The following is a 20750-nucleotide window of genomic DNA, read 5'->3' as shown; positions in this document are numbered from 1 at the left end:
GAGCCCGAGTTACGTTGATTTCACATGTCTTATCTGGTGCCGATCGAGATTCAGATGATTTGAGCCGAAAATCGTCTGTCAACAAGTAATCAAAAAAAGAAAAACAAGAAAAGGGGTGCAACACGAGGAACATTTACATGTCTTATCTGGTCCTGATCCAGATTCAGATTATTTGAGCCGAAAATCGTCTGTCAACAAGTAATAAAAAATAGAAAAACACGAAAAGGGGTGCAACACGAGGACTGCCCAGGGGGTCACCCATCCTAGTACTGCTCACGCCCAAGCACGCTTAACTTAGGAGTTCTAATGGGATTCAATGCATTCGTGCTGGTATGATCGCACCCGACATTGAGTGGGATGTTTATTCTTATATCCCTCAAGTACGTGTGGCGCGGGCGGCGATGGACAACACGCGGCACTGCTCTCGCCCAATCAGAACCATGAAGTTAAGAGTTCTGGCGCGATGCCAGAGCTAGGATGGGTGACCTCCCTAGAAAGTCCTCGTGTCGTGACCATTTACATAAATTATCGCTAAAACTGTTGCAATAATTGTTTTTAATGAGTTAACCATCTCCGGAGTAATCTGCGTCATACCTTTCCGCACAAAACCGGCTCACGACAACAAAAATCGCTAAATGTTCCCATAAAATTGAAAAAAAAATAAGAAGAAGAAAATAGCGAATGTAAGCTATTATTATGCCTGGGATATGATTAAATATAACCGGAATCGAATTTCGGACTTCCTAAACGGATTTCTCGAGGAAACGGAAGCTTAACAGAAGCGGAAAATCGCAAATTAGAGGGTCTTAAAGAAGGAATTCGGCTAAAATCTTGCCAGCTCATTGCGGAGTAATGAGTCTCGTTCATTTGCCCGTTTACAATCAAATTAGACTACAATTTTGTTCAAATCCGGCAGAGCCCGAGCTACGTTGATTTCACATGTCTTATCTGGTGTCGATTGAGATTCAGATAATTTGAGCCGAAAATCGTCTGTCAACAAGTAATCAAAAATAGAAAAACAAGAAAAGGGGTGCAACACAAGGACTTCCCAGGGGGTCGGGTCAACCATCCTAGAACTGCTCTCGCCCAAGCACGCTTAACTCCGAAGTTCTGATGGGATCTGGTGCATTAGTGCTGGTATGATCGCACCCGACATTGATTGGGATGTTTATTATTATATACCTCGAGTACGTGTGGAGCGGGCGGCGATGGACAACAAGCGGCACTGCTCTCGCCCAATCAGAACCACGAAGTTAAGCGTTCTGGTCCGATGGCAGAGCTAGGATGGGTGACCTCCCTGAGAAGTCCTCGTGTCGCGACCGTTTATGTAAATATTGGAAAAAAAAGTCGAAATAATTGTTTTTAATGAGTTAACCGTCTCCCGAGTAATATGCGTCATACCCTTCCGCACGGAACCGGCTCACGACAACAAAAATCGCTAAATGCTCCCAGAAAATAAAAAAAAATAAGAAGAAGAAAATAGCGAATGTAAAGCTATTATTATGCCTGGGATACGATAAAATGGAATGTAATCGAATTTCGGACTTCCTAAGCGGATTTCTCGAGGAAACGAAAGCTTAACAGAAGCGGAAAATCACAAATTAGAGGGTCTTAAAGAAGGAATTCGGCTAAAATCTCGCCAGCTCATTGCGGAGTAATGAGTCTCGTTTGTTTGCCCGTTTACAATCAAATTAGGCTACAATTTTGTCCAAATCCGGCAGTGCACGAGCTACGTTGATTTCACATGTCTTATCTGGTCCCGATCGAGATTCAGATGTTTTGAGCCAAAAATCGTCTGTCAACAAGTAATCAAAAATAGAAAAACACGAAAAGGGGTGCAACACGAGGATTTTCCAGGGGGTCATCCATCCTAGTACTGCTCTCGCCCAAGCACGCTTAACTTCGGAGTTCTGATGGTATCTGGTGCATTAGTGCTGGTATGATCGCACCCGACATTGAGTGGGATGTTTATTCTTATATCCCTCGAGTGCGTGTGGCGCGGGCGGTGATGGACAACAAATAAATCCTTATATTATTTCGAAAATTCTGATTCAGCCCTTAAACGTTCGTAAATTGCCCTTAGGTCTTAAATCTTTCGAAATATTGCATTTTGGTCCCTTAAATTTCGATACTTGCATGTTTATTTTATACGTCGGGACGTAAATTTTATCGGTGTGGGTTTTTCAATAAAAAAATACGAACTTTTTGGCAATCCGGCTATTTAATTCCCAAACTATTTTTACCAAAACATTAATAATATTTTAATTAATTCTAATTAAAGACTAATTGGCTTAATTAGGGGCTTAATAGGCCTAAAGCCTTGTTAGTGTTTAATTAAGTATATAATATGTAAACCTTTCCCATAACCCTACGATTCTTTCAAAAGCACACGGCCACTCTTCTGAAAATACCTAGATTACACGGCACACACATGCTTAAAAATTGAGGCAAACTTTCGAGCATTGCCAAGGGATAGTCTTAGCCAAGGTTCTTGCTCCGTTCTTCGTCATCGTCAACGGTTTTTCGTGCGTAAATTATGCATAGGCACACCTATTCTTCCTTTCAAACTATCATCACATCATATTATATTTTTATGCATGAAAATTTTGGGAAACAAGTGACACTTTGAATTATTTTCGTTTTTATGCAATCCTTGAAATTCCAAGCATGATTTTGATTCAAACTTTTGTCGTTTACATGTATATATGGGCTGCCATGATATAGCTTATGTTTAGGCATGATTTTACACGAGATTTAGAGTCCTAGATAATCACCTTAACACCACACACGCAATAGAACACAAGCTGTGCAGCAACTTGCTGTCATGGAGCAAAGGGGTTCGATTTTATTGTTGCAGGGGCTAGGGCTTGCTTGGCTGGTTCCAGGGGTTAGCCAAGGTCGTGGGTGAGTTAGGGAGAGAGTCCTAGCCATGCTAGGACTCGCGCTCAAGGGCTGGGAAGGAGTCCTAGCAAGCTATGACTCCCACCGAAGAATAAAGGGGAATTGCGTGCAGGGTTCTGGGCTTGTTTCAGGCTGGTGGGCATGGTCCAGGGGGCTTGGGCTGGGTCAGGTCGAGTCCTTAGGGTCCTTAGCGGGTGCACAACAGGTTGGTTCAGTGGCTGGGTTCGTTGGTAGATGCAGGGAAGCTTGATCAAGAGTCCTTGTCCAACAAGGATTTCTCGGCCATCTTATGGTAGAGGAGTATGGAGCTTGTTTTTTGGTTTGGGCTGTTTTCCATGGGATCTTTGGGTCCAGTAGCGTACTTTAGGATGTTGGTCAAGTTTTGGATCAACATGGTTCGGGGGTAACTCGTGAAAATCAAGAGATGGCTCGGGGTCGAAGATTTTGGGTCATTAGGGTTTTTAAAACTTGGGAAAATTGAAAAATGGTTCACGGGGGTTGAGTCGTGGTTCATAAGGGATAAAATAATATAAAAAGAGTAAATTCTCAACTGGTACCAACACTTAGGAATCTAGGTACATAAGCCTGGAGGTCCTGGGTTCAAGTGTTGGGGAAGGCGAAAGAAACCACTTACCAGGGATGAGATATTCTATGAGTGACGGTGCATTGGCATGGGCCGAGGCCCATGCTGGACCATCTTAACGACCCATGACCTGTAGTGGTGCGTGGGTATGGGCCGAGGCCTTTGTTGGTTCAGCCTAATGGCCCATGATCGTTAAAAAAAAAGCGCTTTTTTTGTAACGATCATGGGCCATTAGGCTGAACCAACAAAGGCATCGGCCCATGCTGGACCATCCTAACGACCCATGACCAGTAGTGGTGCATGGGTATGGGCCAAGGCCTTTGTTGGTTCAGCCTAATGGCCCATGATCATTATAGCACTGCTCTCGCCCAATCAGAACCATGAAGTTAAGTGTTCTGGCGCGATGGCAGAGCTAGGATGGGTGACCTCCCAGGGAAGTCCTCGTGTCGCGACCATTTACGTAAATTATGGATAAAACAATCGAAATAATTGTTTTTAATGAGTTAACCGTCTCCGAAGTAATCTGCGTCATACCCTTCCGCATTGAACCGGCTCACGACAACAAAAATCGCTAAATGTTTCCAGAAAATAGAAAAAAAAATTAGGAAAAAAAATAGCGAATTTAAAGTTATTATTATGGCTGGGATAAGATAAAATGGAACCAGAATCAAATTTCGGACTTCCTAAGCGGATTACTCGAGGAAACGGAAGCTTAACAGAAGCGGAAAATCGCATATTAGAGGGTCTTAGAGAAGGAATTCGGCTAAAATCTTGCCAACTCATTGAGGAGTAATGAGTCTCGTTCGTTTGCCCGTTTACAATCTAATTAGGCTACAATTTTGTCCAAATCTGGCAGAGCCCGAGCTACGTTGATTTCACATGTCTTATCTGGTCCCGATCGTGATTCAGATGATTTGAGCCGAAAATCGTCTGTCAACAAGTAATCAAAAATAGAAAAACACGAAAAGGGGTGCAACACGAGGACTTCCCAGGTGGTCACCGATCCTAGTACTGCTCTCGCCCAAGCACGCTTAACTTCGGAGTTCTGATTTGATCCAGTGCATTAGTACTGGTTTGATCGCAACCGACATTGAGTGGGATGTTTATTCCTATATCCCTCGAGTACGTGTGGCGCGAGCGGCAATGGAAAACATGCGGCACTGCTCTCGCCCAATCAGAACCATGAAGTTAAGCGTTCTGGCGAGATGGCAGAGCTAGGATGAGTGACCTCCCTGGGAATTCCTCGTGTCGCGACCGTTTACATAAATTATAGCTAAAACAGTCGAAATAATTGTTTTTAATTAGTTAACCGTCTCCGGAGTAATCTGCGTCATACCCTTTTTCACAGAACTGGCTCACGACCACAAAAATCGCTAAATGTTCCCAGAAAATAGAAAAAAAAATAAGAAGAAGAAAATAGCGAATGTGAAGCTATTATTATGCCTGTGATACTATAAAATGGAACCGGAATCGAATTTAGGACTTCCTAAGCGGATTTCTCGAGAAAACAGAAGCTTAACAGAAGCGAAAAATCGTAAATTAGAGGGTCTTAGAGAAGGAATTCCGCTAAAATCTCGCCAGCTCATTACGGAGAATGAGTCTCGTTCGTTTGCCCGTTTACAATCTAATTAGGCTGCAATTTTGTCTAAAGCCGGTAGTGCCCGAGCTACGTTGATTTCACATGTCTTATCTGGTCCTGATCATGATTCAGATGATTTGAGCCAAAAATCGTCTGTCAACAAGTAATCAAAAATAAAAAAACTCGAAAAGGGATGCAACACAAGGACTTCCCAGGCGGTCACCCATCCAAGTACTGGTCTCACCCAAGCAAGCTTAACTTTAGAGTTCTGATGGGATCCGGTGCATTAGTGGTGGTATGATCGGATCCGACATTGAGTGGGATGTTAATTCTTATATCCCTCGAGTATTTGTGGAGCGGGATGCTATGGACAACACGCGGCACTGCTCTCGCCTAATCAGAACCATGAAGTTAAGCATTCTGGTGCGATGGCAGAGCTAGGATTGTTGACCTCCCTGGGAAGTCCTCGTGTCGCGACTGTTTACGTAAATTATGGCTAAAACAGTCGAAATAATTGTTTTTAATTAGTTAACCATCTCCGGAGTAATCTACGTCATACCCTTCCGCACAGAACCTGCTCACGACAATAAAAATCGCTAAATGTTTCCAAAAAAAAAAGAAGAAGAAGAATAAAATAGCGAATGTAAAGCTATTTTTATGCCTGGTATACGATAAAATGGAATCGGAATCGAATTTCGAACTTCCTAAGCGGATTTATCGAGGAAACTGAAGCTTAACAGAAGCGGAAAATAGCCAATTAGAAGGTCTTAAAGAAGGAATTAGGCTAAAATCTCGCCAGCAGTCTCGTTCGTTTGCCCGTTTACAATCAAATTAGGCTACAATTTTGTCCAAATCCGGCAGTGCCCGAGCTATGTTGATTTCACATGTCTTATCTCGTCCCGATCGAGATTCAAATTGTTTGAGCCGAAAATCGTCTGTCAACAGGTAATCAAAAATAGAAAAACAAGAAAAGGGGTGCAACACGAGGACTTCCCAGGGGGTCGCCCATCCTAGTACTGGTCTCGCCCAAGCACGCTTAACTTCGGAGTTTTGATGGGATCCGGTGCATTAGTGCTGGTATGATCGCACCCGACATTTAGTGGGATGTTTATTCTTATATCACTCGAGAACGTGTGGAGCGGGCGGCGATGGACAACACGCGGCACTGCTCTCGCCCAATCAGAACCATGAAGTTAAGAGTTCTGGCGCGATAGCAGAGCGAGGATGGGTGACCTCCCTGAGAAGTCCTCGTGTCGCGACCCTTTACGTAAATTATAGATAAAACAATCGAAATAATTGTTTTTAACGAGTTAACCGTCTCAGGAGTAATCTGCGTCATACCCTTCCGCACAGAACAGGCTCACGACAACAAAAATCGCTAATGTTACAAGAAAATAGAAAAAAGAAATAGGAAAAAAAAATAGCGAATTTAAAGTTATTATTATGCCTGGGATAAGATAAAATGGAACCGGAATCGAATTTCGGACTTCCTAAGCGGATTACTCGAGGAAACATAAGCTTAACAGAAGCGGAAAATCGCATATTAGAGGGTCTTAGAGAAGGAATTCGGCTAAAATCTTGCCAACTCATTGCGGAGAAATGAGTCTCGTTCGTTTGCCCGTTTACAATCTAATTAGGCTACAATTTTGTCCAAATCTGGCAGAGCCCGAGCTACATTGATTTCACATATCTTATCTGGTCCCGATCGTGATTCAGATGATTTGAGCCGAAAATCGTCTGTCAACAAGTAATCAAAAATAGAAAAACACGAGAAGGGGTGCAACACGAGGACTTTCCAGGGGGTCACCCATCCTAGTATTGTTCTCGCCCAAGCACGCTTAACTTTTGAGTTCTGATGGGATCCAGTGAATTAGTGCTGGTATGATCGCACCCGACATTGAGTGGGATGTTTATTCTTATATCGCTCGAGTACGAGTGGAGCGGGCGGCGATGGACAGCATGCAGCACTGCTCTCGCCCAACAGAACCATGAAGTTAAGCGTTCTGGTACGATTGCAGAGCTAGGATGGGTGACCTTCCTGAGAAGTCCTTGTGTCGCGACCGTTTACGTAAATTATGGCTAAAACAGTAGAAATAATTATTTTTAATGAGTTAACCGTCTCCGGAGTATCTGCATCATACCCTTCCGCACAGAACCGGCTCACGACAACAAAAATCGCTAAATGTTCCCAGAAAATAGAAAAAAAAATAAGAATAAGAAAATAAGGAATGTAAAGCTATTATTATGCTTGGGATACGATAAAATGGAACCAGAATCGAATTTCGGACTTTCTAAGCGGATTTCTCCAGGAAACGAAAGTTTAACAGAAGCGAAAAATCGCAAATTAGAGGGTCTTAAAGAAAAAATTCGGCTAAAATCTCGCCAGCTCATTGCGGAGTAATGAGTCTCGTTCGTTTGCCCGTTTACAATCAAATTAGGCTACAATTTTGTCCAAATCCGGCAGTGCCCGAGCTACGTTGATTTCACATGTCTTATCTGGTCCCGATCGTGATTCAGATGATTTTAGCCGAAAATCGTCTGTCAACAAGTAATCAAAAATAGAAAAACACGAAAAGGGGTGCAACACGATGACTTCCAAGGGGGTCACCCATCCTAGTACTGCTATCGCCCAAGCACGCTTAACTTCGAAGTTCTGATGGGATCCGGTGCATTAGTACTGGTATGATCGCACCCGACATTGAGTGGGATGTTTATTCTTATATCCCTCGAGTACCTGTGGAGCGAGCGGCGATGGACAACACGCGGCACTGCTCTCACCCAACAGAACCATGAAGTTAAGCGTTCTGGCGCGATGCAGAGCTAGGATGGGTGACCTCCCTGGGAAGTCCTCGTGTCGCGACTGTTTACGTAAATTATGGCTAAAACAGTAGAAATAATTGTTTTTAATGAGTTAACCATCTACGGAGTAATAAGTGTCATACCCTTCCGCACAGAACCGGCTCACGACAACAAAAATCGCTAAATGTTCCCAAAAAAGAGAAAAAAAATAATAATAAGAAAATAGCGAATATAAAGCTATTATTATGCCTGGGAGACGATAAAATGGAACCGGAATCGAATTTTGGACTTCCTAAGCGGATTTTCTCGAGGAAACGGAAGCTTAACAGAATCGGAAAATCGCAAATTAGAGGGTCTTAGAGAAGGAATTCGGCTAAAATCTCGCCAGCTCATTGTGGATTAATGAGTCTCGTTGGTTTGCCCGTTTACAATCAAATTAGGCTACAATTTTGTCCAAATCCGGCAGTGCCCGAGCTACGTTAATTTCACATGTCTTATCTGGTCCCGATCGAGATTCAGATGATTAGATCCGAAAATCGTTTGTCAACAAGTAATCAAAAATAGAAAAACACGAAAAGGGGTGCAACACGAGGACTTTCGAGGGGGTTACCCATCCTAGTACTACTCTCATCCAAGCACGCTTAACTTCGGAGTTCTGATGGGATCCGATGCATTAGTGCTGGTATGATCGCAACCGACATTGAGTGGGATGTTTATTCTTATATCACTCGAGTATATGTGGAGAGGGCGGCGATGGACAACACGCGGCACTGCACTCGCCCAATCAGAACCATGAAGTTAAGCGTTCTGGCGCGATGGCAGAGCTAGGATGGGTGACCTCCCTGGGAAGTCCTCGTGTCGCGACCGTTTACGTAAATTATGGCTAAAAAAGTAGAAATAATTGTTTTTAATGAGTTAACCGTCTCCGGAGTAATCTGCGTCATACCCTTCCGCACACAACCGGCTCACGACAACAAAAATCACTAAATGTTCCCAGAAAATAGAAAAAAAATAAGAGTAAGAAAATAGCGAAGGTGAAGCTATTATTATGGCTGAGATACGATAAAATGGAACCGGAATCGAATTTCGGACTTTCTAAGCGGATTTCTCGAGGAAACGAAAGTTTAACAGAAGCGGAAAATCGCAAATTAGAGGGTCTTAGAGAAGGAATTCGGCTAAAATCTCTCCAGCTCATTGCGGAGTAATGAGTCTCGTTCGTTTGCCCGTTTACAATCAAATTAGCCTACAATTCTGTCCAAATCCGGCAGTGCCCGAGCTACGTTAATTTCACATGTCTTATCTGGTTCCGATCGAGATTCAGCTGATTTGAGCCGAAAATCGTCTGTCAACAAGTAATCAAAAATAGTAAAACACGAAAAGGGGTGCAACACGATGACTTCCCAGAGTGTCGCCCATCCTAGTACTGGTCTCGCCCAAGCACGCTTAACTTCGAAGTTCTAATGGGATCCGGTGCATTAGTGCTGGTATGATCGCACCAGACATTGAGTGGGTTGTTTATTCTTATATCCCTCGAGTACGTGTGTAGCGGGCGGCGATAGACAACAAGCGGCACTGCTCTCGCCCAATCAGAACCATGAAGTTAAGCGTTCTGGCGCGATGGCAGAGGTAGGATGGGTGACCTCCCTGGGAAGTCCTCGTGTCGCGACCGTTTACGTAAATTATGGCTAAAACAGTCGAAATAATTATTTTTAATGAGTTAACCGTCTCCGAAGTAATCTGCGTCATACCCTTCCACACAGAACCGGCTTACGATAACAAGAATCGATAAATGTTTCGAGAAAATATAAAAAAAATAAGAATAAGAAAATAGCGAATGTAAAGCTATTATTATGCCTGAGATACGATAAAATGGAACCGGAATCGAATTTCGAACTTCCTAAGCTGATTTCTCGAGGAAACGGAAGCTTAACAGAAGCGGAAAATCGCAAATTAGAGGGTCTTAAAGAAGAAATTCGGCTAAAATCTCGCCAGTCCGCAATGAGTCTCATTCGTTTGCCCGTTTACAATCAAATTAGGCTACAATTTTGTCCAAATCCGGCAGTGCCCGAGCTACGTTGATTTCACATGTCTTATCTGGTCCCGAACGAGATTCAGATGATTTGAGCCGAAAATCGTCTGTCAACAGGTTATCAAAAATAGAAAAACACGAAAAAGGGTGCAACACGAGGACTTCCCAGGGGGTGTTCTGATGTGATCCGGTGCATTAGTGCTGGTATGATCGCACCGACATTGAGTAGGATGTTTATTCTCATATCCCTCGAGTACGAGTGGAGCGGGCGGCGATGGACAACACGCGGCACTGCTCTCGCCCAACAGAACAATGAAGTTAAGCGTTCTGGCGGGATTGCAGAGCTAGGATGAGCGACCTCCCTGGGAAGTCCTCTTGTCGCGACCTTTTACGTTAACCGTCTCTGGAGTAATCTGGTAAATTATGGCTAAAACAATAGAAATAATTGTTTTTATTTAGTTAACCGTCTCTGGAGTAATCTGCGTCATACCCTTCCGCACATAACCGACTCATCACAACAAAAATCGCTAAATGTTCCCAGAAAATAGAAAAAAAATAAGAATAAGAAAATAGCGAATGTAATGATATTATTATGCTTGGGATACGATAAAATAGAACCGGAATCGAATTTCGGACTTCCTAAGCGGATTTCTCGAGGAAACGGAAGCTTAACAGAAGCGGAAAATCGCAAATTAGAGGGTCTTAGAGAAGAAATTCGGCTAAAATCTCGCCACCTCGTTGCGGAGTAATAAGTCTCGTTCGTTTGCCCGTTTACAATCAAATTAGCCTACAATATTTTCCAAATCCGGCGGTGCCCGAGCTACGTTGATTTCACATGTCTTATCTGGTCACGATCGAGATTCAGATGATTTGAGCCGAAAATCGTCTGACAACAAGTAATCAAAAATAGAAAAACACGAAAAAGAGTGAAACACAAGGACTTACTAGGGGGTCACCCATCCTAGTACTGCTCTCGCCCAAGCACGCTTAACTTCGAAGTTTTGAGGGGATGCGGAGCATTAGTGATGGTATGATCGCACCCGACATTGAGTAGGATGTTTATTCTTATATCCTTCGAGTAAGTGTGGAGCGGGCGGCGATGGACAACACGCGGCACTGCTCTCGCCCGATCAGAACCATGAAGTTAAGCGTTCCAGCGCGATGGCAGAGCTAGGATGGGTGACCTCCATAGGAAGATCTCGTGTCGCGACCGTTTACGTAAATTATGGATAAAACAGTCTAAATTATTGTTTTTAATGAGTTAACCGTCTCCGGAGTAATCTGCTTCATACCCTTCCGCACAGAACCGGCGTACCACAACAAAAATCGATAAATGTTCCAAAAAAATAGAAAAAATTAAGAAGAAGAAAATAGCGAATGTAAAGCTATAATTATGCCTCGTATACGATAAAATGGAACCGGAATCGAATTTCGAACTTCCTAAGCGGATTTCTCGATAAAAAGAAAGCTTAACAGAAGCGGAAAACTGCAAATAACAGAATCTTAGAGAAGGAATTCGTCTAAAATTTCGCCAGCTCATTGCGGAGCAATGAGTCTCGTTGTGTTGCCCGTTTACAATCAAATTAGGCTAAAATTTTGTCCAAATCCGGCAGTGCCCGAGCTACGTTGATTTCACATGTCTTATCTGGTCCCGATCGAGATTCAGATGATTTGAGCCGAAAATCGTCTGTCAACAAGTAATCAAAAATAGAAAAATACGAAAAGGGGTGCAACACGAGGACTTCCCATGGGGTCACTCATCCTAGTACTGCTCTCGCCCAAGCACGCATAACTTCGGAGTTCTGATGGGATCTGGTGCATTAATGCTGGTATGATCGCACCCGACATTGAGAGGGATGTTTATTCTTATATCCCTCGAGTACGTGTGGAGCGGGCGGCGATGAACAACACGCGGCACTGCTCTCGCCCAATCAAAACCATGAAGTTGATGGGTGACCTCCCTGGGAAGTGCTCGTGTCGCGACCGTTTACGTAAATTATGGATAAAACAGTCGAAAATAAATTTTTTTAATGAGTTAACCGTCTCCGGAGTAATCTGCGTCATACCCTTCCACACAGAACCGGCTCACGACAACAAAAATTGCTAAATGTTCCCAGAAAATAGAAAAAAATAAGAAGAAGAAAATAGCGAATGTAAAGCTATTATTATGCCTGGGATACGATAAAATAGAATCGGAATCGAATTTCGAACTTTCTAAGCGGATTTCTCGAGGAAACGGAAGCTTTACTGAAGCGGAAAATCGCAAATTAGAGGGTCTTAGAGAAGGAATTCGGTTCAATCTCGCCAGCTCATTGCAGAGTAATGAGTCTCGTTCGTTTGCCCGTTTACAATCAAATTAGGTTACAATTTTGTCCAATTCCGGCAGTGCCCGAGCTACGTTTATTTCAAATGTCTTCTCTGGTCACGATCGAGATTCAGATGATTTGAGCCGAAAATCGTATGGCAACAAGTATAATCAAAAACAGAAAAACACGAAAAGAGGTGCAACACGAGGACTTCCCAGGGGGTCATCCATCCTGGTACTGCTCTCGCCCAAGCACACTTAACTTCGGAGTTCTGATGGGATCCGGTGCATTAGTGTTGGTATGATCGCACCCGACCTTGAGTGGGATGTTTATTCTTATATCCCTTGTGTACGTGAGGAGCAGGCGGCGATGGACAACACGCGGCACTGCTCTATCCCAATCAGAACCATGAAGTTAATCGTTCTGGCGCGATGGCAGAGATAGGATGGGTGACTTCCCTGGGAAGTCCTCGTGTCGAGACGGTTTACGTAAATTATGGCTAAAACAGCCGAAATAATTGTTTTAAATGAGTTAACCATCTCAGGAGTAATTGGCGTCATACCCTTTGGCGCAGAACAGGCTCACGACAACAAAAATCGCTAAATGCTCCCAAAAAATAGAAAAAAAATAAGAATAATAAAATAGCGAATGTAAAGCTATTATTTTGCCTAGGATACAATAAAATAGAACCGGAATTGAATTTCGGAGTTCCTAAGCGGATTTTTTGAAAAAAAGAAAGCTTAACAGAAGCGGAAAATCGCGGAGCAATGAGTCTCGTTGTTTTGCCCGTTTACAATCAAATTAGGCTACAATTTTGTCCAAATCAGGCAGTGCCCGAGCTACGTTGATTTCACATGTCTTATCTGGTCCCGATCGAGATTCAGATGATTTGAGCCGAAAATCGTCTGTCAACAAGTAATCAAAAATAGAAAAACATGAAAAGGGGTGCAACACGAGGAATTCCCAGGGGGTCACCCATCCTAGTACTGCTCTCGCCCAAGCATGCTTAACTTCGGAGTCCTGATGGGATCTGGTGCATTAGTGCTGGTATGTTCGCAACCGACATTGAGTGGGATGTTTATTCTTATATCTCTCGAGTATGTGTGGAGCGGGCGGCGATGGACAACACGCGGCACTGCACTCGCCCAATTAGAACCATGAAGTTAAGCGTTCTGGCGCGATGGCAGAGCTAGAATGGGTAACCTCCCTGGGAAGTCCTCGTGTCGCGACCGTTTACGTAAATTATGGCTAAAACAGTCGAAAAATTTGTTTTTAATGAGTTAACCTTCTCCGGAGTAATCTGCGTCATACCCTTCTGCCCAGAACCGGTTCACGACAACAAAAATCGTTAAATGTTCCCGAAAAATAGAAAAAAAAATGAATTAGAAAATAGCGAATGTAAAGCTATTATTATGCCTGGTATACGATAAAATGGAACCGGAATCGAATTTTGGACTTCCTAAGCGGATTTTCTCGAGGAAACGGAAGCTTAACAGAATCGGAAAATCGCAAATTAGAGGGTCTTAGAGAAGGAATTCGGCTAAAATCTCGCCAGCTCATTGTGGATTAATGAGTCTCGTTGGTTTGCCCGTTTACAATCAAATTAGGCTACAATTTTGTCCAAATCCGGGAGTGCCCGAGCTACGTTGATTTCACATGTTTTATCTGGTCCCGATCGAGATTCGGATGATTTGAGCCGAAAATCGTCTGTCAACAAGTAATTAAAATAGAGAAACACGAAAAGGGGTGCAACACGAGGACTTCCCAGGGGGTCACTCATCCTAGTACTGCTCTCGCCCAAGCACACATAACTTCGGAGTTCTGATGGGATCCGGTGCATTAGTGCTGGTATTATCGCACCCGACATTGAGTGGGATGTTTATTCTTATATCCCTCGAGTACGTGTGGAGCGGGCGGCGATGGACAACACGCGGCACTGCTCTCGCCCAATCAAAACCATGAAGTTAAGCGTTCTGGCGCGATGGCAGAGCTACGATGGGTGACCTCCCTGGGAAGTCCTCGTGTCGCGACCGTTTACTTAAATTATGGATAAAACAACCGAAAATAATTTTTTTTAATGAGTTAACCGTCTCCGGAGTAATCTGCATCATACCCTTCCACACAGAACCGGCTCACGACAACAAAGCTACTATTATGCCTGGGATATGATAAAATGGAACCGGAATCGAATTTCGAACTTCCTAAGCGGATTTCTCGAGGAAACGAAAGCTTAACAGAAGCGGTAATCGCAAATTAGAGGGTCTTAGAGAAGAAATTCGGCTAAAATCTTGTCAGCTCATTGCGTAGTAATGAGTCTTGTTCGTTTGCCCGTTTACAATCAAATTAGCCTACAATTTTGTCCAAATCCGGCAGTGCCCGAGCTACGTTGATTTCACATGTCTTATCTGGTCCCGATCAAGATTCAGATGATTTGAGCCGAAAATCGTCTACCAACAAGTAATCAAAAATAGAAAAATACAAAAAAGAGTGCAACACGAGGACTTCCCAAGGGGTCACCCATCCTAGTACTGTCTCGCCCAAGCACGCTTAACTTCGGAGTTCTGATGGGATCCGGTGCATTAGTGCTGGTATAATCGCACCCAACATTGAGTGAGATTTTTATTCTTATATCTCTCGAGTACGTGTGGAGCGAGCGACGATGGACAACAAGCGGCACTGCTCTCGCCCAATCAGAACGATGAAGTTAAGCGTTCTGACGCGATAAAAGAGCTAGGGTGTGTGACCTCCCTAGGAAGTCCTCGTGTCGCGACCCTTTATGTAAATTATAGCTAAAACAGTCGAAATAATTGTTTTTAATGAGTTAACCGTCTCCGGAGTAATCTGCGTCATACCCTTTCGCACAGAACCGGCTCACGGCAACAAAAATCGCTAAATGTTCCCAGAAAATAGAAAAAAAAATAAGAAGAAGAAAATAGCGAATGTAAAGCTATTATTATGCCTGACATACAATAAAATGGAACAGGAATCGAATTTCGAACTTCCTAAGCGGATTTCTCGAGGAAACGGAAGCTTAACAGAAGCGGAAAATCGCAAATTAAAGGGTCTTAGAGTAGGAATTCGGCTAAAATCTCGCCAGCTTATTGCGAATAATGAGTTTCGTTCGTTTGCCCGTTTACAATCAAATTAGCCTACAATTTTGTCCAAATCCGGCAGTGCCCGAGCCACGTTGATTTCACATGTCTTATTTGGTCCCGATCGAGATTCAGATGATTTGAGCCGAAAATCGGCTGTCAACAAGTAATCAAAAATAGAAAAAAATGAAAAGGGGTGCAACACGAGGACTTCCCAGGGGGTCACCCATCCTAGTACTGCTCTTGCCCAAGCACGCTTAACTTCGGAATTCCTATGGGATCCGGTGCATTAGTGCTGGTCGCACCAGAGATTGAGTAGGATGTTTATTCTTATATCTCTCGAGTACGTGTTGAGCAGGCGACGATGGACAACACGCAGCACTGCTCTCGCCCAATCAGAACCATGAAGTTAAGCGTTCTGGCGCGATGACAGAGCTAGGATGGGTGACCTTCCTGGGAAGTCCTCGTGTCGCGACCGTTTACGTAAATTATGGCTAAAACAGTCGAAATAATTGTTTTTAATGAGTTAACCGTCTTCGGAGTAATCTGCGTCATACCCTTCCACACAGAACCGGCTCACGGCAACAAAAATCGCTAAATGTTCCCAGAAAATAAAAAAAAATAAGAAGAAGAAAATAGCGAATGTAAAGCTATTATTATGCCTGAGATACGATAAAATGGAACAAGAATCGAATTTCAAACTTCCTAAGCGGATTTCTCGAGGAAACGGAAGCTTAACAGAAGCGGAAAATCGCAAATGAGAGGGTTTTAGAGAAGGAATTCGGCTAAAATCTCGCCAGCTCATTGCGGAGTAATGAGTCTCGTTCGTTTGCCCGTTTACAATCAAATTAGCCTACAATTTGTCCAAATCCGGCAGTGCCCGAGCTACGTTGATTTCACATGTCTTATTTGGTCCCGATCGAGATTCAGATGATTTGAGCCGAAAGTCGGCTATCAACAAGTAATCAAAAATAGAAAAACATGAAAAGGGGTGCAATATGAGGACTTCCCAGGGGGTCACCCATCCTAGTACTGCTCTTGCCCAAGCACGCTTAACTTCGGAGTTCCTATGGGATCCGGTGCATTAGTGTTGGTCGCACCAGACATTGAGTGGGATGTTTATTCTTATATCTCTCGAGTACGTGTTGAGCAGGCGATGATGGACAACAAGCGGCACTGCTCTAGCCCAATCAGAACCATGAAGTTAAGCGTTCTGGCGCGATGGCAGAGCTATGATGGGTGACCTGCCTGGGAAGTCCTCGTGTCGCGACCGTTTACGTAAATTATGGCTAAAATAGTCGAAATAATTGTTTTTAATGAGTTAACCATCTCCGGAGTAATCTGCGTCATACCCTTCCACACAGAATTGGCTCACGGCTACAAAAATCGCTAAATGTTCCTAGAGAATAAAAAAAAAATAAGAAGAAGAAAATAGCGAATATAAAGCTATTATTATGCTTGAGATACGATAAAATGGAATAGGAATCGAATTTCGAACTTCCTAAGTGGATTTCTCGATGAAACGGAAGCTTAGCAGAAGCGGAAAATCGCAAATTAGAGGGCCTTAGAGAAGGAATTCGGCTAAAATCTCGCCAGCTCATTGTGGAGTAATGAGTCTCGTTAGTTTGCCCGTTTACAATCAAATTAGGCTACATTTTTGTCCAAATCCGGCAGTGCCTGAGCTACGTTGATTTCACATGTCTTATTTGGTCCCGATCGAGATTCAGATGATTTGAGCCGAAAATCGGCTGTCAACAAGTAATCAAGAATAGAAAAACACGAAAAGGTATGCAACACGAGGACTTCCCATGGGTCACCCATCCTAGTACTTCTCTTGCCCAAGCACGCTTAACTTCAGAGTTCTGATGGGATCCTATGCATTAGTGCTTGTATGATCGCACCCGACATTGAGTTGGATGTTTATTCTTATATCTCTCGAGCACATGTGGAGCGAGCAACGATGGACAACACGCGGCATGGCTCTCGCCCAATCAGAACCATGAAATTAAGCGTTCGGGCGCGATGGCAGAGCTAGGATGGGTGACCTTCCTGGGAAGTCATTGTGTCGTGACCGTTTACGTAAATTATGGCTAAAACAGTCGAAATAATTGTTTTTAATGAGTTAACCGTCTCCGGAGTAATCTGCGTCATACCCTTCCACACAGAACCGGCTCACGGCAACAAAAATCGCAAAATGTTTCCAGAAAATAGAAAAAAAATAAGAAGAAGAAAATAGCGAATGTAAAGCTATTATTATGCCTGAGATAAGATAAAATGGAAAAAGAAACGAATTTCGAACTTCCTAAGCGGATTTCTCGAGGAAACGGAAGCTTAACAGAAGCGGAAAATCGCAAATTAGAGGGTCTTAGAGATGGAATTCAACTAAAATCTCGCCAGCTCATTGCGAAGTAATGATTCTCGTTCGTTTGCCCGTTTACAATCAAATTAGCCTACAATTTTGTCCAAATCCGGCAGTGCCCGAGCTACGTTGATTTCACATGTCTTATTTGGTCCCGATCGAGATTCAGATGATTTGAGCCGATAATCGGCTGTCAACAAGTAATCAAAAATAAAAAAACACGAAAAGGGGTGCAACACGAGGACTTCCCAGGAGGTCACACATCCTAGTACTGCTCTTGCCCAAGCACGCTTAACTTCGGAGTACTGATGGGATCCGGTGCATTAGTGCTTGTATGATCGCACCCGACATTGAGTGGGATGTTTATTCTTATATCTCTCGAGTACGTGTGGAGCGGCCGACGATGGACAACACGTGGCACTGCTCTCGCCCAATCAGAACCATGAAGTTAAGCGTTCTGGCGCGATGGCAGAGTTAGGATGGGTGACCTCCCTGGGAAGACCTCGTGTCGCGACCGTTTACGTAAATTATGGATGAAACAGTCGAAATAATTGTTTTTAATGAGTTAACCGTCTCCGGAGTAATCTGCGTCATACCCTTTTCCGCACAGAACCGGCTCACGATAACAAAAATCGCTAAATGTTCCCAAAAAATAAAAAAAAATAAGAAGAAGAAAATACCGAATGTAAAGCTATTATTATGCCTGGGATACCATAAGATGGAACAAGAATCGAATTTCGGACTTCCTAAGCGGATTTCTCGAGGAAACGGAAGTTTAACAGTCAAATTAGCCTACAATTTTGTCCAAATCCGGCAGTGCCCGAGCTACGTTGATTTCACATGTCTTATCTGCTCCCGATAGAGATTTAGATGATTTGAGCCGAAAATCGTCTGTCAACAAATAATCAAAAATAGAAAAACACGAAAAGGGGTGCAACACGAGGACTTCCCCGAGGGTCACCCATCCTAGTACTGCTCTCGCCCAAGCACGCTTAACTTCGAAATTCTGAAGGGATCCGGTGCATTAGTGCTAGTATGATTGCACCCGACATTGAGTTGATTTTTAATCTTATATCTTTCGAGTAGGTGTGGAGCGGGCAACGATGGACAACACGCGGCACTACTCTCCCCCAATCAGAACCATGAAGTTAAGCGTTCTTGCGCGATGGAAAAGATAGGATGGGTGACCTTCCTGGGAAGTCCTCGTGTGACAACCGTATACGTAAATTATGGCTAAAACAATTGAAATAATTGTTTTTAATGAGTTAACCGTCTCCGGAGTAATCTGCGACATACCCTTCCGCACAAAACCAGCTCACAGCAACAAAAATCGCTAAATGTTCCCAGAAAATAGAAAAAAAATAGGAAGAAGAAAATAGCGAATGTAAAGCTATTATTATGCATGAGATACGAGAAAATGGAATAGTAATCGAATTTCGAACTTCTTAAGCTGATTTCTCGATGAAACAGAAGCTTAACTGAAGCGGAAAATCGTAAATTAGAGGGCTTTAGAGAAGGAATTCGGCTAAAATCTCGATCCGCATTGAGCCTCGTTCGTTGCCCGTTTACAATCAAATTAGGCTACAATTTTGTCCAAATCCGGCAGTGCCCGAGCTACGTTGATTTCACAAGTTTTATCCGGTCCCGATCGAGATTCAGATTATTTTAGCCGAAAATCGGCTGTCAACAAGTAATCAAAAATAGAAAAACACGAAAAGGGGTGCAACACGAGAACTTCCCAAGGGGTCACCCATCCTAGCACTGCTCTTGCCCAAGCACGCTTAACTTCGGATTTCTGATGGGATCCGGTGCATTAGTTCTGGTATGATCGCACCCGACATTGAGTGGGATGTTTATTCTTATATCTCTCGAGTACGTGTGGAGCGGCCGACGATGGACAACACGCGGTACTGCTCTCGCACAATCAGAACCATGAAGTTAAGCGTTCTGGCGCGATGGCTGAGCTAGGATGGGTGACCTCCCTTGGAAGTTCTCGTGTCGCGACCGTTTACGTAAATTATGGCTAAAACAGTCGAAATAATTTTTTTTAATGAGTTAACCCTCTCCGGAGTAATCTGCGTCATAACCTTCCGCACAGAACCGGCTCACGGCAACAAAAATCGCTAAATGTTCCCAGAAAATAGAAAAAAAAATAAGAAGAAAAAAATATCGAATGTAAAGCTATTATTATGCCTGAGATACGATAAAATGGAACAGGAATCGAATTTGGAAGTTCCTAAGCGGATTTCTCGAGGAAACGGAAGCTTAACAGAAGCGGAAAATCGCAAATTAGAGGGTCTTAGAGTAGGAATTCGGCTAAAATCTCGCCAGCTCATTGCGGAGTAATGAATCTCGTTCGTTTGCCCGTTTACAATCAAATTAGGCTAAAATTTTGTCCGAATCCGGCTGTGCCCGAGCTACGTTGATTTCACATGTCTTATCTGGTCCCGATCGAGATTCAGATGATTTGAGCCGAAAATCGTCTGTCAACAAGTAATCAAAAACAGAAAAACACGAAAAGAGGTGCAACACGAGGACTTCCCAGGGGTCACCCATCCTAGTACTGCACTCGCCCAAGCACGCTTAACTTCGGAGCTCTGATAGGATCCAGTGCATTAGTGCTGGTATGATCGCACTTGACATTGAGTAGAATGTTTATTCTTATATCCCTCGAGTACGTGTGGAGCGGGCGACGATGGACAACACGCGGCACTGCTCTCGCCTAATCAGAACCATGAAGATTGCGTTCTAGCGCGATGGCAGAGCTAGGATGAGTGACCTCCCTGGGAAGTCCTCGTGTCGCGATCGTTTACGTAAATTATGGCTAAAACAGTCGAAATAATTGTTTTAATGAGTTAACCGTCTCCGGAGTAATCTGCGTCATACCCTTCTGCACAGAACCGGCTCACTACAATAAAAATCGCTAAATGTTCCCAGAAAATAGAAAAAAAATAAGAAGAAGAAAATAGCGAATGTAAAGCTATTATTATGCCTGAGATACGATAAAATGGAACAATAATCGAATTTCGAACTTCCTAAGCGGATTTCTAGAGTAAACAGAAACTTAACAGAAGCGGAAAATTGCAAATTAGAGGGTCTTAG

The 20750-nt window shown here is 43.4% G+C and overlaps 17 non-coding genes and 6 pseudogenes across 17 annotated transcripts; all 23 read right to left on the bottom strand.

The window, feature by feature from the left end:
- Positions 1-225: 225 nt before the first annotated feature.
- On the bottom strand, positions 226-344 carry LOC142517067 (5S ribosomal RNA). The gene has a single exon (XR_012812828.1). It is a non-coding gene; the product is annotated as a 5S ribosomal RNA (ribosomal RNA).
- A 683-nt stretch (positions 345-1027) lies between these two features.
- On the bottom strand, positions 1028-1151 carry LOC142510974 (5S ribosomal RNA; annotated as a pseudogene).
- A 681-nt stretch (positions 1152-1832) lies between these two features.
- Positions 1833-1951, bottom strand: LOC142517378 (5S ribosomal RNA). Its single transcript, XR_012813128.1, has one exon. It is a non-coding gene; the product is annotated as a 5S ribosomal RNA (ribosomal RNA).
- A 2500-nt stretch (positions 1952-4451) lies between these two features.
- Positions 4452-4570, bottom strand: LOC142509218 (5S ribosomal RNA). The gene has a single exon (XR_012807403.1). It is a non-coding gene; the product is annotated as a 5S ribosomal RNA (ribosomal RNA).
- A 683-nt stretch (positions 4571-5253) lies between these two features.
- Positions 5254-5372, bottom strand: LOC142510813 (5S ribosomal RNA; annotated as a pseudogene).
- Positions 5373-6035: 663 nt separating this feature from the next.
- On the bottom strand, positions 6036-6154 carry LOC142513578 (5S ribosomal RNA). Its single transcript, XR_012809517.1, has one exon. It is a non-coding gene; the product is annotated as a 5S ribosomal RNA (ribosomal RNA).
- Positions 6155-6837: 683 nt separating this feature from the next.
- Positions 6838-6956, bottom strand: LOC142506552 (5S ribosomal RNA). The gene has a single exon (XR_012804841.1). It is a non-coding gene; the product is annotated as a 5S ribosomal RNA (ribosomal RNA).
- Positions 6957-7638: 682 nt separating this feature from the next.
- Positions 7639-7757, bottom strand: LOC142514567 (5S ribosomal RNA). Its single transcript, XR_012810455.1, has one exon. It is a non-coding gene; the product is annotated as a 5S ribosomal RNA (ribosomal RNA).
- A 682-nt stretch (positions 7758-8439) lies between these two features.
- LOC142506965 (5S ribosomal RNA) lies at positions 8440-8558 on the bottom strand. The gene has a single exon (XR_012805234.1). It is a non-coding gene; the product is annotated as a 5S ribosomal RNA (ribosomal RNA).
- A 683-nt stretch (positions 8559-9241) lies between these two features.
- LOC142509036 (5S ribosomal RNA) lies at positions 9242-9360 on the bottom strand. The gene has a single exon (XR_012807227.1). It is a non-coding gene; the product is annotated as a 5S ribosomal RNA (ribosomal RNA).
- A 1454-nt stretch (positions 9361-10814) lies between these two features.
- Positions 10815-10933, bottom strand: LOC142512463 (5S ribosomal RNA; annotated as a pseudogene).
- A 682-nt stretch (positions 10934-11615) lies between these two features.
- Positions 11616-11734, bottom strand: LOC142516664 (5S ribosomal RNA). Its single transcript, XR_012812447.1, has one exon. It is a non-coding gene; the product is annotated as a 5S ribosomal RNA (ribosomal RNA).
- A 656-nt stretch (positions 11735-12390) lies between these two features.
- LOC142515073 (5S ribosomal RNA) lies at positions 12391-12509 on the bottom strand. Its single transcript, XR_012810936.1, has one exon. It is a non-coding gene; the product is annotated as a 5S ribosomal RNA (ribosomal RNA).
- Positions 12510-13139: 630 nt separating this feature from the next.
- On the bottom strand, positions 13140-13258 carry LOC142516884 (5S ribosomal RNA). Its single transcript, XR_012812654.1, has one exon. It is a non-coding gene; the product is annotated as a 5S ribosomal RNA (ribosomal RNA).
- A 682-nt stretch (positions 13259-13940) lies between these two features.
- On the bottom strand, positions 13941-14059 carry LOC142515892 (5S ribosomal RNA). The gene has a single exon (XR_012811712.1). It is a non-coding gene; the product is annotated as a 5S ribosomal RNA (ribosomal RNA).
- Positions 14060-14681: 622 nt separating this feature from the next.
- On the bottom strand, positions 14682-14799 carry LOC142513621 (5S ribosomal RNA). The gene has a single exon (XR_012809558.1). It is a non-coding gene; the product is annotated as a 5S ribosomal RNA (ribosomal RNA).
- Positions 14800-15482: 683 nt separating this feature from the next.
- LOC142511052 (5S ribosomal RNA) lies at positions 15483-15596 on the bottom strand (annotated as a pseudogene).
- Positions 15597-16277: 681 nt separating this feature from the next.
- LOC142512035 (5S ribosomal RNA) lies at positions 16278-16391 on the bottom strand (annotated as a pseudogene).
- A 683-nt stretch (positions 16392-17074) lies between these two features.
- On the bottom strand, positions 17075-17192 carry LOC142511035 (5S ribosomal RNA; annotated as a pseudogene).
- A 683-nt stretch (positions 17193-17875) lies between these two features.
- Positions 17876-17994, bottom strand: LOC142506666 (5S ribosomal RNA). The gene has a single exon (XR_012804950.1). It is a non-coding gene; the product is annotated as a 5S ribosomal RNA (ribosomal RNA).
- Positions 17995-18576: 582 nt separating this feature from the next.
- LOC142517278 (5S ribosomal RNA) lies at positions 18577-18695 on the bottom strand. The gene has a single exon (XR_012813031.1). It is a non-coding gene; the product is annotated as a 5S ribosomal RNA (ribosomal RNA).
- Positions 18696-19365: 670 nt separating this feature from the next.
- On the bottom strand, positions 19366-19484 carry LOC142517118 (5S ribosomal RNA). Its single transcript, XR_012812878.1, has one exon. It is a non-coding gene; the product is annotated as a 5S ribosomal RNA (ribosomal RNA).
- Positions 19485-20168: 684 nt separating this feature from the next.
- Positions 20169-20286, bottom strand: LOC142507028 (5S ribosomal RNA). The gene has a single exon (XR_012805295.1). It is a non-coding gene; the product is annotated as a 5S ribosomal RNA (ribosomal RNA).
- Between the last annotated feature and the right edge of the window lie 464 nt (positions 20287-20750).

This window comes from Primulina tabacum, chromosome 10, assembly GCF_025594145.1.
Source record: "Primulina tabacum isolate GXHZ01 chromosome 10, ASM2559414v2, whole genome shotgun sequence".
NCBI classification, from domain to species: Eukaryota; Viridiplantae; Streptophyta; class Magnoliopsida; order Lamiales; family Gesneriaceae; genus Primulina; species Primulina tabacum.
The sequence above is the reverse complement of the archived record's forward strand: the minus strand, read 5'-3'. Positions and strand labels throughout refer to the sequence as shown.